This window comes from Pan troglodytes, chromosome 10 (assembly GCF_028858775.2).
Source record: "Pan troglodytes isolate AG18354 chromosome 10, NHGRI_mPanTro3-v2.0_pri, whole genome shotgun sequence".
Lineage (NCBI taxonomy): Eukaryota > Metazoa > Chordata > Mammalia > Primates > Hominidae > Pan > Pan troglodytes.
This window is the reverse complement of record NC_072408.2, coordinates 125,579,765-125,595,299: the sequence shown is the minus strand read 5'-3', so window position 1 is coordinate 125,595,299 and position 15,535 is coordinate 125,579,765. Positions and strand designations below refer to the sequence as shown.

At 42.5% G+C, this 15,535-nt stretch overlaps 1 protein-coding gene and 1 long non-coding RNA gene across 2 annotated transcripts in view; one reads left to right on the top strand and one right to left on the bottom strand.

Annotated features, from left to right (window-relative positions):
• LOC107967803 (uncharacterized) overlaps nt 1–7,804 on the top strand; it is a 49,970-nt gene extending 42,166 nt beyond the window's left edge. The window contains exon 4 of the long non-coding RNA XR_001708516.2: nt 7,581–7,804. This is a non-coding gene — a long non-coding RNA (uncharacterized LOC107967803). The remainder of the gene's footprint in view (nt 1–7,580) is intronic.
• Nucleotides 7,805–9,418: 1,614 nt separating this feature from the next.
• Nucleotides 9,419–15,535, bottom strand: part of LOC134807410 (fibroblast growth factor-binding protein 3-like) — a 185,244-nt gene continuing 179,127 nt past the window's right edge. Inside the window, exon 3 of the mRNA XM_063785068.1 lies at nt 9,419–9,696. The gene's annotated coding sequence lies outside the window, so the exon portion shown is untranslated. The remainder of the gene's footprint in view (nt 9,697–15,535) is intronic.

Sequence of the window (15,535 nt, the reverse complement as noted above, 5' to 3'; positions counted from 1 at the left end):
TTATGAGAGCTAGGATTCAAACCAAGGCAGTTTGATATCAGAGCTCACCCTTGCATATTCCATATTCTGTTTACTTCAATGAGATAATGTTGGTGACAAAGCCTGGTGCACAGAGATGCATAAATTATTTATTTAACACTTACACAGTGTTTACTAAGTAGTGCTTAAAAAGTGCTTATTAAACACATCTACAGATATTATTTCATTTAAACCTCATAACAACCTTAGGAGGTAAAAGTCATTGCTGTCTTCATTTTATAGATGAGAAAATTGAGACATAGGTTAGGTAAGTTTCACAGGGTCACTCAGCTGAAAGCAGAGTTAGGATGCATGTTCAGGCAGCCTGGCTCTGGAGTCTAAATATCTAACTACTTTACTATGCTGCCTCTCATTCCATCGAGCAAGCTGTGTCTCACTCTCCAGGACCCTCACCCTACCCTCAACCCCTTGCTAACATAGAATAGTGGTTAAGGATAAGGACTATGTAGTCAGCCAAGTTGGTGCTGGAATTGTAGCTAGTAACTGATGGCTGTGTGACCTTGAGCAGGTGCTCTCTCCTCTCTGGGCCTCACATCCCCCAAAATAGGGATGAAACTAATAGCACTTGCTTCATAGGATTGGCATGAGGAGTAAATGAAGTGATGTATATTGAGTCCTCAGCACAGGGCTGGCATGCAGTAGGTGCTCAATACACATATTTGGTTATAGCTCAGCAGTGGGGTCTCCATTCATTCCTCTCTCCCAACTGTACTGGGGGCCCTAAAACCCAGGGGTAAGGGTGCCCTGGCTTCTGGGGAGAGCTGAGATGTGGAGCTGAGAGGGCCTAGACAGAGGAGGAAAGCAGAAGGACTGCAGCCCATCACTCATTCATTCATTCACCAACTACATGTCAGTCCAGCTCTGAACAGGGCTCTGCTAGGCGTGCAGACACCAAGATGAAAATATCTCAGAGAACGAGACAAGAATGGAGGAAAAGGTATAAACAACTTTTTATGTTATTAAATACTCCTTTATACCAGCAATTTCTAAGATATGTTCAGGTGAATTTACCACTAATTCCATGAGGTCTCAAGAGCTAAAGTGTTGATATATTCCCTCAAAAGTTTCCAAGAAAGAAAAAAAAGAGAGAGGAAAAAAAGAAAAGAAAGGAAGAGAAAGGAAAAAAGAGGTTTGATTACTTCTGCTTTGGGAGTCCTAGGAACGTGCAATTGTGCATTGTGAATTAAAAAAAAAAAAAGAAAGAAAGAAAAGATGAAGGTGCTAGAGTATGTAGTATTTCCCTTTGTTGACACTTTGTTGACCAAGGAAGGTATCATCAAATCCTCTGGCAAGTATATGGTTCCACTGGCTAAGTTTGGGTTATCCCAAAAATAGATCCAGAGGCAAGGATGTAAGATCAAGTAGTTTATTTGAGAGGTACAGGAAACAGCAGTGGGTGATGGAGGGAAGTGAGGGGAGGGAAGGTGCATTGTCAAGCCAGCCATCAATGTGGGCAACTAGAGATTAATTCCAGTGGGAATTGGGGTAAAACACACACTTCAGGATTATCCCATTTGAAGGGATCTGAACTGAAATATTTATAGACAAGAGTTTGTCAACCTCGGCATTATTGATGTTTAGGGCTATATTATTCTTTGTTATAGGGCTGGCTGTCCGGTGCATTACAAGATGTTTAGCAGCATCCCTGACCTCTACTTGCTAGATGCCAGTAGCACCCCCACCTCTCTACAGTCATGACAACAAAAAATGTCTTCAGGCATTGGCAAACTTTCACCTTCAGTTGAGAACCACTGTTATAGATCAGCTCCTGTCAGTCATTGGTTGAACGATATTGGAGAAAGGGATGTCATTTCATCAGGGAAGGCAAACAAAAGTTCAATGGCCAGAGAAAGCCTTCAGGCAAAGAAGTCAGGCGCTGGTAGTTGGAATCCTGCTAGCATACACCGAAATCGTGAGGGAGGGGAAATAGGTGAGGCACTGACCATGTACATCTCCCCCAGCACAGTTTGAGAAACCCTTTTCTATAGGACTATTTTTGCAACTTCATGAAACTCTATCACATAGACAAAACAAAATGTATTTAGCCAATCACTTGTCACTAAACATTGAGGTTAATTCTGATTTTTCAACATTATAAATAATAGAATAATGAAAATATCCTTATAGCTTAATCTCTGCCAATATTTATGATAAGCTAGGATAAATTCATAGCAGTTGAGTATCTAATTCAGAGTGTGAATATTTTTTAACTCTTCTATATTATAAATTGCCCTCTTGTCAGTATATAAGAATATCCATTTTCTTACACCCATATCAGTACTAGGTATTATATAGTTTTTGGCCTTTGCCATTTTGGGAAGCAAAAATGGATATGTGTTTTATTTGCATTTCATATAAGTGTAGGCTATTCATACTTCTTATTTTGTAAACTACAAGTCTAATGCTTTGCCCATCACTCCACTATAGGGTTTGCTTTTGAGGTTGGGGGAGGTGTTCTCCCCCAACAGATAAGATGCCTTCTCAGAGCTTTGCTTAGTCTCCTAGGCTTCCCCAATATCCTGTTGCCAGGAGTAATTGTCAACTTCTGGCATAATTAATTGTGAACATGAATCAGCCTAGTTGACTCACTAATTAATTCTGATCCCTCCTGAATGAGATATTTTGAATCCCCCACCTCTAGGACACATTTTTCCAGACCAATTGGGGCTACTCAGAGCTCAAAGCTTCTGGTACTAGATCCTGTCCTCCACTGTATGGGTCTAGATCCCCCTTCTTAGCTTCAAAAATAATGGGGAAATGGGGAAATTCCACCACCTGAAAATCAGGTTAAAACTGATAATTTGTGTACTCTTTGCTGTCACAGAAGGGCGAGCACAAATCTCCACTCTTTAAGTGTAGGCTACACATGGTGTCTTCCTTCCAAAAAAAAAATACAGTATGGAAAGGGTGGGGGAAGAGTAACTTTACAGTTGAGAAGCCTGACAAACAGTACCTCAGTTAGGTGATCAAGTTCAGCATCAACAGCGATAAATCATTTTGATGGTATGTACCCTTGATATGACACGATAAAATGGCACCTTAGCTCTGTGCTCTTCCTCCCAAAAACCCATTACCCAAACCTAACCATGAGAAAAACATCAGACAAATTCCAACAAAGGGACATCCTACAAATTCTTGACCAGTACTCCTCAAAACCTTCAAAGCCATCAAAAACAAGATGAGTCTAAGAAATAGTCACAGCCAAGAAGAGACTAAAGAGACATGGTGAGTAAGTGCAATGTGGTATCCAATGGTATCCCAGAAAGGAAAAGACATTAGGCAAAAACTATAGAAATCTAAATAACCCGCGGACTTTAGTTAATAATAATGTATCAGTATTGGTTCACTGTTTGTGAGAAATGTGCTATAGTAATATAAGCTATTAATAATGAGAGAAACTGAGTATGGGAGATATGGGGACTCTCTGGAATACCTTCATAATTTTCCTGTAAATCTAAAACTATTCTAAGAAAAAAAAGTTCTACTAAAAATAACTTTTTGATGATAAAGGGGAATAATTTTGTACCAAGAGAAGGCAATACACTGTCAGCTAAGGATACAGCCTACATCTGAAGTGGGGCCCAAATCATGGTCTCTCCCAGAGGAACTATCTCTTGTGGAACTTCAGATGAGCACTCGGTCACAGAGTCTGAAGATGGGAATGCAAGTCCTTCATCTTTGTGACCTTGAGCAAAGTCACTTGGCCTCTCTGAGGCTGAGTCATCATCTGTAAAATGGGACCAAGAACACTCACATACTTTCCTGAGATGCTGTAAGGTTACTCATAACAGCAGGTACAATTTACAGAGCACTTACTAGGTGCCCAGCACTAGAAAAAACTTTTATCATCTCATTTATTTCTTACAATGCTCCTATGGAGTAGTTATTATTCTTAAGCTCATTTTATGGATAAGGAAAACAAGGTTAACTGAGATGAAGCAACTTGTCCAGGGCTATATGGCTAGGAAGACTTGATGGCCAAGAAAAGACTTGATGGCAGGCTGTCCCCAGAGCCCATGCACCTAATTATGACACTGTGGTTCCTTTAATCAAGAGACATGAGACTGTATGCTCAACAAGAACAGAAATTGTAGCCTGTTTAGTTCACAGCTATATTTCCTTTCCTGGGCACATAGCAGGTGTTCAGCAAACATTTATCAAGTGATTCAATGTTGAGTAAGTGAGTAAATGGATGGGAAAAAAATTATAAACTGTGGAAGCATATATTTTCATGAAAATTATTACCACTTGTATTAGTGATCTATTGCACCACCCCAAACTTGGTGGTTTAAAGGAATGATAATCATCTATTACCTCTCACTCTTCCTGTGGGTCAAAAACTTGGTTCTGCTTTGGGATCTCTAATGTGGTTGATGTTAGCCAGGGCTGCAGTCATCTGAAGCTTGACGAGAACTGGAGGATCTGCTCTCAAGGTTGTTCATCCATATGACTGGCAAACTGGTGCTGACTGCTGGCAGGAGGCCTCAGTTCCTCTTTATGTGGATCTCTCCACAGGCGTGCTTGAGCATCATCACAGCATAGCGGCTGGCTTCCTTCAAAGCAAGCAATTCCGTAGACCATGAAAGAGGCTGCAGTCTTTCTTATGACCTATCCTTGGAAGTCATACAAGTTCTAATGGTCCAGTGGTGTAGCCCTCATTCAAATGAGGAGGAAACTACAAAAAGTCATAAATGCCATGCATTAAGGATTACAGGGGGCCATCTTGGAGGCCACCATTCATCTCTTAGATTTGAGTCTTGAAGTTGAAGTTCTCTGAATTGCACTTCTAATATCTAATTGTGATAAAGACAGAATACCTCACTTCTTCCCAGTTCATCCCTTTAAGACCAGCACAAGCTTATGCAAGGGAGATAAGGGCTATCAATTTACTGCAAAAAAATTCTTTTTGTTTAACCCAAACATACAATTTCTGGTGATATATCTTGGGATCCAAGCCAGTCTCCTCCTGGCTTGGCCATGGTAACTTCTCATCTCTTCTCTTGTTCCCCATATGGAAACATTAAAATGGCTCTAAAAGCAGGGTAATGAAGGTGTGACATCTTTGGATTGATGAGGCAAATTCTAGTGGAAATGCATTCTGAACAAACTGAAAAATGGAAAGAGATTGTCTCTGAATCCTTTTTCCTCTCAGTCTCTCATCCTTACTATCTTTCAGTAGACCCTGCCTTCATCCTTCATCAACCTGGCCTATTTCCTTCTGGATAGTATGTCTCACTAATCTAGGTTTAGTGTGTCTCCTTAGTGGAGCAATGGCATTGTCAGTCATTGACACTTTAGTAGGAATTATGTCCTGTGACTCCAAGTCCTATACTCTTTACTTGATGCCCGTCATGACTCCCCTTGTAATATACCACCATGTTTTCTTTTGTTAACCATCCTAAAGTGGCCAAAAAAGAAGCAGTTGGCTAAGTAGAGGATTTCATATATGTCTCCACCTATACTTCCTTGCTTCCTTGACTTCTCTGGCCAAAGCTTTCTTCAGCTGTGCTCTGGGTGACCAACATAGAACACAGACCTTACACCGGTTATCTGCCCTTTCAGAACTACCATCTGCTCTTCTCTGCCCTGCCCTATCCCTAGGAGGCTGATCTCTATGAACCACATGAAAGTCCAGGCTTGTCCTCTAGCTTTCAGTTGGGTTAGAGCAATGAGAGGCAGCAGCAAGAGAATAGGTGGGGAAGGAGGAGGAAGATATTTCTTCCCTCTGCTCCCTCCCTGCCAGGCTATAGTTTTGGCAATGGTTGTTTGCCTACCTATTGCCATGGCTCCTGTCAGGTGAGCTCCCTTGCACAATCACAGGTCATGTGGAGGGTTCCAGAAACACCACTCCTTCCCTGGCCCCTTTAGATCTGGTGTATTAGTAGCTCCCCTCTGATGCCAGCCCCTCGGTGCTTTACCATTCCTTGGTTGTCTCCTTGAGCCTGCCCCCGTCCCTGCCCCTGTAAATAGATCCATAAACTTTTCTTGTCTTTTTTGAATGTACCATCTGTTTCCTGCTGGGACCCTGATGAATACAGATCCCCTTTCTCGTTCCAACCAGCCTCTTCGTTCTCTTACTTGGCAACAACTGCAGGAATATGCTCCCAAATTCCAGAATGTAGCAGCCACATCAACTAAGTGTTAAGAAGTTTTGCCAAAGCACTGGGGCCTATAGAGAGGATGCATTAGAAGGTGAATAAGGTAAATGCTTCAGGAGAGATGCATTCTAGCTGCTGAATGTGGTGATATTGAAAGAGAGAGTGGAGCTGAGTGGGAAGAGAAATTTGGCTCACCTGTCTGTGAAGATTAGTCCTCCACTCAGATGGAGGGAACTGCTGCTTTCTTCAACCTCATTCTGCAGAAACAATTGCTGCAGGTGTTGGAGAAGGTATATCTAGAGCAGAGACCGTGTATCATTTAGGGAAGATTCCAGAGACAAAGAGCCAAAGGTAAGAGATGTAGGGGGTTAAAACCAGCCATCTTCATATCCTCACTTAAAAAATATAGTGTGTGAATAGAAAATTTGAGGTGCGTGAAGCTAATAGATCAAGTGATGACTGCCATTGAAAAGATAGTTTGCTACTCACAGTTCCCAAGAGGAGGATGTGTGCCACTGGGCAGTGGGGGGCACATGGAGAAGCATTAACCTTGGTCAGGAGGCAAGGGAGACAGGGGAAGCTGTGGGCCAAAGACTTTGTTGTGGTATCACAGGCAGGAACAAGCAAAGCAGGGTAAGCATGCTTATTTTTGGCTAGTTTGAATAATTTCAGCAGTCTCTGCCGTATAGGGGCTGTCCCTGGTTGTGTGGTACCTGGCCTTGGGTAATTATAGCAGTGATCCCAGAGTATGAGAGCCTGATACAGGAGGTGGTTGGAGTGTGGGCTCTGGTGGTTGGTTTGCAGATGAAAAGCATGCTCAGTAGCCTAGTTGTTTACTACCTGTAATAATTGGCTAACCCTGGGAAGGGCAGTCCCTAAGGGTCAGCAAGGCCTCAGAAGTCAAAGCATCAAAATACAGAAAATAAAAGGCATGGTTAACACACTCCAAGATTACTTTTCCAAGGCTCTTGCACCTCGAATGGAAAATCTAGATCTGTTGAAAGGCAGCCAGGGGCCATACAATATTTCAGACAGGGAAACAGTGGCATAATATAGAGACTAGGGTCCAGGACTCACCAGGCCTAGTGGAAGTTCTGATGGACAGACTCACTCTTATTGAGTAAGCTGCTTTCCTCCCACCTCAAACCCCATCTTCTCTCCCCTCTGTCCACTCAGCAGTGATGGATAGTCTTATGTTTGGGGTCTCCCAACATCCATGTTTCCTTTCCAAACAGTAGCCTAAATATCCTTTCTGAAGCCAGCACTCCCCTCTTCTCAGCCATATTATTTGGGTAGACTGGCTTCAGCCCATTAGTATAGCCACCTCCTGGGCACACGATTGGTTTAGGGATAAATACATGTAGCCAGCCTCAAGATCCATGAGTTATTGGAACATGTTTGCAGAGGTTCTTAGGAAAGAAAAGCTTTCTCTCTTTTCCACAGGCACTATTAGAAAGAACTGTCCCTCATCCCTCAGACAACACGGTGGGAAGAACTCTGACAACCATCCTATGGCAGCACAAAGGAGATCCTGGAGCCTGGGAAGAAACAAAGTACCTGAATTCTTGGTGACATCCATTGTGCTGCTACAATAAAGCCAGCCTGCATCTTGATGCACCTCTGGACTTTTCAATTACCCTAGGCAATAAATTATCCTGATTGTTTAAGTAAGTGTGAATTGACTTTTATGTCACTTGCAACATAAAGTCCTGACTGATGCACCATCCACCACCAAAATCCAGCTCTGAATGATTCCTTACCCCCTGCTGTGGCCCCAGAGCCACTCTACTCCCCCCAGTGTTTCCCTCCTCTTGATGCCTCCAGCTTGTGCTTGGTGGGGACTCCCCTTTCAAAGACTCTTGGGTACATGTCCTACCCACATATGACCAGCATCTTCCTCTGGCTTAAACTCCTTCATTGTTACATAATTAGTGTGTACCTTTCCAGCTCCACCTGCTGTACCAGTGAACCTCATGAACAAGGATGATATTTGGGGTGGTGGACTGTCACTAAGGGGAAGGTGCACTGGACTGGGAGTTAGGTCTTGGTCCTATTTCTAACCTTCATCTACTGTGTGACTTGAGCTAGGTCCCATAACCTTCTCAATGTTCTTATCTAAAAAATGAGAGTTGGAACAAGATTTGTAGGTTTTCAATCATGTTCTTTGAGATCCTAGCATTCTAAATGGCTGTCTCCAGGGCCTCTGTGGAAAAACAGGGATTGACTAGAGGTGTAATGCCCACCCATATTTTCTGCTCACTTTCAGCCACAGCTGCTTAATGAAAAAAATTAAAAGCCACTAGAGAAAATGATATCTAAGAGCTTAGGGTAATCATCAAGGCTGTTTCCCAAGAAATTCTGGTTCTGTTTCCAGGCACATGTTAGGATTACTCTGCTTCACCCTCTTGAATTTATGTATTGCCATTTGCTCATTTCAGCTAATAAAATGTAACTACAAGTGATATATGCCACTTTCAGGTGAAAGCTTTGAAAGAGAGCATGCAATTCAGCATATCACTTTTTCCCTGCTATGGAAATGATTGTGAAAACAGATCAACATGAAGCCTCGATTTGCCTACTTTCCTGAAAAGCTTTGAGCAAAGACCCCCCCACCCTCAAAACAAACCAATATGCCTTTGTCACACTACATGAATGAGAAATAAAGTTTTGTTATGTTAAGACTCTGAGATTCAGGGTTATCTGTTTCTATAGCAACACCCAGCCTATCCTGACTGATATACAGATGGTGAAACTGGGGCTCCAAGAGGTTAAGTAAATTGCCCAGACTCCCACAGCTGGTAAGTGGCATGGTCAGGACCTATGCTCAGACCAATAATAATAATTGCCTCCATCGCATTTAAGAATTGAACCCAGTCATGTCTGAAGCCAGATCCTACGAGCTCATGAGAGCTGACTGTGGGTATCTCTTCTCAAGTTCATATTTAGCAACTTCATATGGTAGCTTGAAATTGACCATGGTGGTATTTATACCATGGATATGAGCACATGCTACATACAATTCAGGGCTTTTCTGTGGGAGTCCTGATCCGCTAAATTTGTTCATGGAAATTCCCGGAAGCTCATCGAGGACACCTTTTGGGATTCCGTAAAGTATATTTCATTAATGAGAAAGAATCTGCAGTGAGACTAGCACCATGCAATGGAATCACAAATTGAGTTGTTAAGAGAAAGAAGAGAGAAGGTGCTCTGCAGGATGGCTAAAAAGTATGCTATGAGAGCAAGAGGAAGAAAAAAAATTCAGTGGAGGAAAGAAAGATCTTCCAATAAAAAGAACAGAGATTTTAATCTTTGCAGCACACATTTTGTCAAGTCTGCATAATTCATGAAACACAAGAACATCCGGAGGACAGCTGAAGTTCAGGGCAGAAGATCAAGTTGACAAGATTGGCTTTGGGGTAAAACAAGCGGATGGGGGCTTGGCTGTCGGAACTGACCTATATTTCTCTGTGTTTACTCTTCGGCAGGAGCTGTCACTGTTCATCCATCACCCCGGCTAGGCTGCACCCGAAGTCCAGTTTTCCCTAGGGGCCTTTGGAACCTGGAACCACAAAGATGGCAATTGTGTTGGGTTCTGGTCACTGTTCCCACATATCCACACCACTGTAGTCATTGATAATGACAGTAACTCTGCCACTTATAGGCAGGGTGACCTTGTGCAAGAGATCTTACTCTCTAAGCCTCAACTTAGTCTTTGTAAAGTGGAGCTGATAAGAGCTCCTAAGTCATAGGGCTGCAATGCACAGTGCCTGGAATATAGTAAGTAGTTAATAAATTAAATACTTAATAAATATTGGTTATCAACTTTTAGTACTACAATAATTATTATATCTAATAATGCCAGCACATTTTAAGAGCTTTGCTTAAAGTACATTTTTTAATCGTCACAGCAAGCTTATGAGGTAGTACTATTATTGTCCCCATTTTCCAGATGGGGAAACTAAGTCAGCAGAGGGAATGTCATTTGCACAAAGTAAGTAGTAGAGTCAAGCAGTTACAGAGCCCCTGCTAAGTGCAAAGCAGTTTATAAATATTATCTCATCTCCGCCAAACAACTTTGAGAGTTAGGGATTATTGTTTCCGTTTTAAAGATGAAGATATGGAGGCTCACAGAGTTAAATTAGCTAAGCCCAGGATACCAAGCAAGTAAGCAGCAAAGTGGGAATGCAAGCCTAGGTCTGTTTGTCTCTTAGCGCAGGTTTCATTCAACCACCTTTCGTTCCCACAAATATTTCCCAGAAATAAAAGCAGCCACACTTACTTTTTTTAAAATTATAATAGAAATGTTTATTTTATATGTTGTGATCATATAAAACTTGGAAAATAAAAATAGAAACAAATTCAAATGATGATTTGTAGTTTTTTAAGGTGCTTCTATATACACTGTCTTTTCGAGAAACACATTTTTGGTTTTTTTTTATTATTATGCTTTAAGTTCTAGGGTACGTGTGCACAATGTGCAGGTTTGTTACATATGTATACATGTGACATGTTGGTGTGCTGCACCCATTAACTTGTCATTTACATTAGGTATATCTCCTAATGCTATCCCTCCCCCCTCCCCCCACCCCACGACAGGCCCCGGTGTGTGATGTTCCACATCCTGTGTCCAAGAGTTCTCATTGTTCAATTCCCACCTACGAGTGAGAACATGCAGTGTTTGGTTTTCTGTCCTTGTGATAGTTTGCTCAGAATGATGGTTTCCAGCTTCATCCATGTCCCTACAAAGGACGTGAACTCATCCTTTTTTATGCAGCCACACTTATTAAGGCTAATTCACATTTATTTCATTTAAGATATGCAAGACACTAGGTTAAGCCTTCTACAAGCATTCTCTTCTATAATTATCTCCACAGCCCCAGGCAGTGGGTATTTATCTTCATTTGACAGAGTTGAAAACTGAGGCACACAGAGGTTTTACTTGGCCAAGGTCACACAACTAGAAAGTGGCAATCTGGGGAATGACTCCAGAGCCTCTTCACTAACCACTGGGATGTATTCTGTGAAGCTATAGGGTCTACTCAACAGACATCCTCCACCTGCGATGAGAATCTCAGGTTCTCTCATTCCCTTTGACCAATATCTAAGCAGGTGTGCTGACGAGGGGATGGGTGGGGGGAGAGGTACTCAAGAATTAGAGAGAGAAATGTTGGGGGAAGGGGCAAAGTTAGGGCTAAATCTGATGGACAGAAAGCTAAACCAGGGGCCAGCAGTCTGGGCCAGCCCTCTGTCCCCTTCGCCTCCCTCCTCTAAACCCCCAGAAGGAATCCTAGGACCTTGCCAGGTGCATCCTGGAGGTCATGGAACTACCAATTAAAGCAGGGTGGGGAGTTTAAAAAAAAAAAAAAAGAAACCCTTGGTTTCCTTGGAGGCAGGGTGGATCTCCCTGTGCTCCAGATAGAGCAGCTGGGACCTAGGCTGGGGACTGGCAGAAGTGAGGGGAGGCCTCTCCTCAGCTTTCTGGGCTAGAAAGTTTAGAACAGAAACTTCTGAAATGACTAAATAAAGGTCGGTGGCTGCCGGCTGGATGGTCTTCCAGGCAGTGTCTGATACAGTCAAGACAGTAGCTGGAGGAACACTCAGCTCCATGAACACCACCTCCATGGGAGGCCTGCCTTGGAGGTGACCCAGAGGCAGGGCCCCCACCCAAGGAGGAAATTTCATGTCTTCTGTGGGCACCAAACTGAATGTCAATGTGGAGAAGAAATCAGTCCTGCACTGAGCTCACCCTCTGCAACCTCTAGACATGTTCAGGATGACTGCTGTGTCTCTTTCTGGCTTACATGCCTCAAAGGGCTCCCTGGTGTCTGCATGAAGCCTTGAAGTTCCTCATGTGGACTTTGGGACCCTGAGGAATCTGGCCTCTGCCTACCTTCCCAGCTTCATCTCACACCTGTCCTGCATCATTCTAGAAATGCTGCCCCTGCATGCAGGTGCCTGCCTACCCCGATCTGTTTCTCTTCTCGTGGACTATGTTCAGTTTCTCTGCTCCTGGACTTGGCCCCTGCTTCCTGGAAAGCCCTTTCCCTATTCCCTCTCATTGGCCACTAGGGTCCAGGAGGACCCTAATCATCCTTTAAAATTCACCCCAGACTTTCCATTCTTGTCCTTCTCCTCCAGTGCTGAATTAGGTGCTGTATTAGTCTCCGAGGACTGCTGTAACACATTACCACAAACTGCTGCCTCGAAACAACAGAAATTTATTATCTCTCAGTTCTGGGGCCTAGAAGTCTGAACTCAGGACATCAGCAGGACCATGTTCCCTCAGAGGCTCTAGGGAAGAATCTTGGCTTGCTCCTTTCTAGCTTCTCGTGGCTGCTGACAAATCCTATCACTCCTGGGCTTGTGGCTACATCATTCCAGTCTCCACCTCTGTCTTCAAATGGCTGTCTTCTTTCTGTGTGTCTTTGCACCTCCTTATTAGGAGACCAATAATTGAATTTAGGACCCACCCTTATCCAGTATGACTTCATGTTAACCAGTTACATCTCCAAAGACCCTATTTCAAATAAGGTCACATTCTTAGGTTTCCAGGAGGATATGAATTTGGGGGAATACTATTCAACCCAGTACAACCAGTTTAGAGAGGGGAACAGTATTAGAGGCTGGGAAGATCAAGGAAAGGTTCAAAGAGAAACTAGGTCTCTGAGGTTGAATATTATTTGCACAGGCAGAGTAAAAAAGAAAAGATATTTCATTTGGGGAAAACGGCTTGAGCAAACACCCAAAGGTGGGGAGCCAGTGACCCCTGTAAAACTTCCCCAGTAGGTTCAAGCTTGTGCCTGATAATATGTTTTCCCAAGGCCCTTGGGACTCCTCCCATTTGCTTCCCCTGCTTAAAACAATCTGGCAGCAGAGGAGAAATACTCAACACCTTTAAACAGAATCCATCTGCTAATATAACTGAAAGCAATAATCTGTCACTTTGAAAGTATGAGCCAACATGTTTCTCAAGAAGTATTCTATTCCCTGCAATAACATTGAGCCAGTAAACTGCTTTCTTTTCTCTCTCCCTCTTTTTCTCTCTCTGTTTCTCAGCTACGCATTTTCAAATAATCGATGTCAAGTCATCCTTGGAGTATTAAATAACCATGTAGCCCATGCAATTAGAGAGCAGGTACCTCATTAATGCCAAAAGACAAGAGGAAAAAAACTAAAACCCAAAGTAGTAGAAAGTAATGGAGTCAGATAGTTGGGGATTAAAATGCTGCCTTCATCACATACTGACTTGTGACTTTGTGACCTCTTAAACCTCAAATTTCTCAGGAGTAAAATAGAGATGATAATCTCATCACCCTCCTGGTTTGTTTTTGGATTAAGCAATATGATATATGTATCATGCCTGGCACAAAGCCAGAAACTGAATAAATCCTAGCTGATAATCTTTTTTAATGATATTTTTAGTAATAATATTGTTATTGCAATTCCAAAATATATTTGTATTGTAAAATAAAGCAATGAGTACCTAATTTCATGTCATTAAAAATCAAGGTTTTCAGTTGAAAAGAGATATATGATCAAAGGAAAAACACTGTATCCTGATTTTGAATGAGAAATATCAGTATAAACTCATGATGTGTTTTCTCCTAAAAAGTATGCATTTTCTAACTGTCCTCTTAAAAGACCTAGAGCCAATAACTAACCCAGGAGCAGTGAGCACTCCCACCACCCAGATGTTGGTCTCAAATACCATTTTCCCACTCAAAGAGGTCAGAGCTCCTTGGAGAAATGGCTGACTCTGGCTTTGAGTAGCAAATGTATAAGATAAGTCTGAAAAGATTATCATACCAAAGTATGAGAAAGCTGTTGATATATTAGGGTTATTTCTAGAGAACTCAAGGACCAACTTTAATAGTCTTCCACTAGCCAAAGATGAGATCATTTGAGCATCAAATGTCCCTGTATTTAAGTTCCTCCAGTAAACCCTAGGTCTCATTCACTGTCTCCAGGGCACAGTGCCATTTCAGTTGGAGTTGACAGGTGTTTGGTACAACACCTTCCTTGGTGCTGCTGTCTGAGTTAAGTCACCTCCTCTGATACCATTACATCTCTCTCATAGCACATCTTAAAATACATAGTATCTGGCAGGTTATGTGCCTGGTGCCTCACCCCCTTTGAGTCCCTGAAGAACAGAGGCCATGTCTTTTTCACCATTGTATCTTTATTATCTTGTATAGTTTCTTGCACATTGTAGGTTCACGGGGCTTATTAAATGGGTGAGTGAGAGAATGGAGGAATAACATCCTCCTCGTCATTTTCATTTCATCATGGTACACACTTTAGCTCAAGTATCCTCTGAACTCTTCCTTTCTTCACTCCCTTGTCAATAACAACTTTCTTGCATGCTGCCCCATTGGCCTCGGGCCATGATCTTGGCAAAGAAGATGAAGAAGGACAATACGGTTTTGTCATCCAGATACTACTATTTAACCTATGTAGTTACTTGGTCTTCTGTGGCACCTAACACTTTACAAACTCCTTCGATAAGTATGAGCTCCTTACAACAGCCCTGGAAGGCAGGCAAGGTTACTCTTGGTATCCCCAGGATAGAAGTGAGTGAGTTTACATAGATAACTCATGATGTCTGTCCCATCCACAGCACCTGTTTTGGCAGCCCCTGCTGAAGAACTGGCCACAAGTCAATTGGCCACTCATGTTGTATGCTAGGGGCCTGACCCTTGGCCAGAATTGATTGGATCAGAACTGTACACTTGATCTAAGTGAGCCAATCAGGCTGTCTCTTGAAAATGTAAACTGGAAAAGAAAGACTTCCTTGAAGGTCATTTTGGCATTTTTGGCACTGAGCAGTGTGCAGACAGAAGCAGAGAGGAGCCACCAGGAGGTCTCAGAAAGAGAGAGAAAGAATAGTCTCCATGACTTCTGAGCTCTCTGTAGTACCCAGTGGAGTTTCTTGTGAAAACCAGCTCTGATTCCTGCCCTTGGATCTCAGGAATCTCTTTAGTGTCTTTCTGATAAAGCTCTCATTTCACTAGAGTTAATTTGTGTAGGCTTCTGTTCCTTGTAAACAAATAAGACGTGGCCCAGACAGGGATATAAGCAGAAGGAAGAACATCAGGCTAGAGATCAGAAGACCTTAGTGGCTTTGCCACTGAGTAACTGTGTGACACCAGGTAAAATATTTCATCTCTCAGAACCTCAGTTTCCACTCTTGTAAAGTGAGAATGCTGACAATACCTAGCATACAGGAGCAATTGAGCAACATGCTTAACAGCATTTTGTTGCTATATAATTACTAAGTGAGTTAACTTATCCACGATCACTATAATGGCGGGAAATTCAAGCATCATAGTTGGCAAGCCATAAGAGCTGCTAGGGAGAGATTGAGCATTGTTCAACCAGAAGTCACTTTGTACAACAGC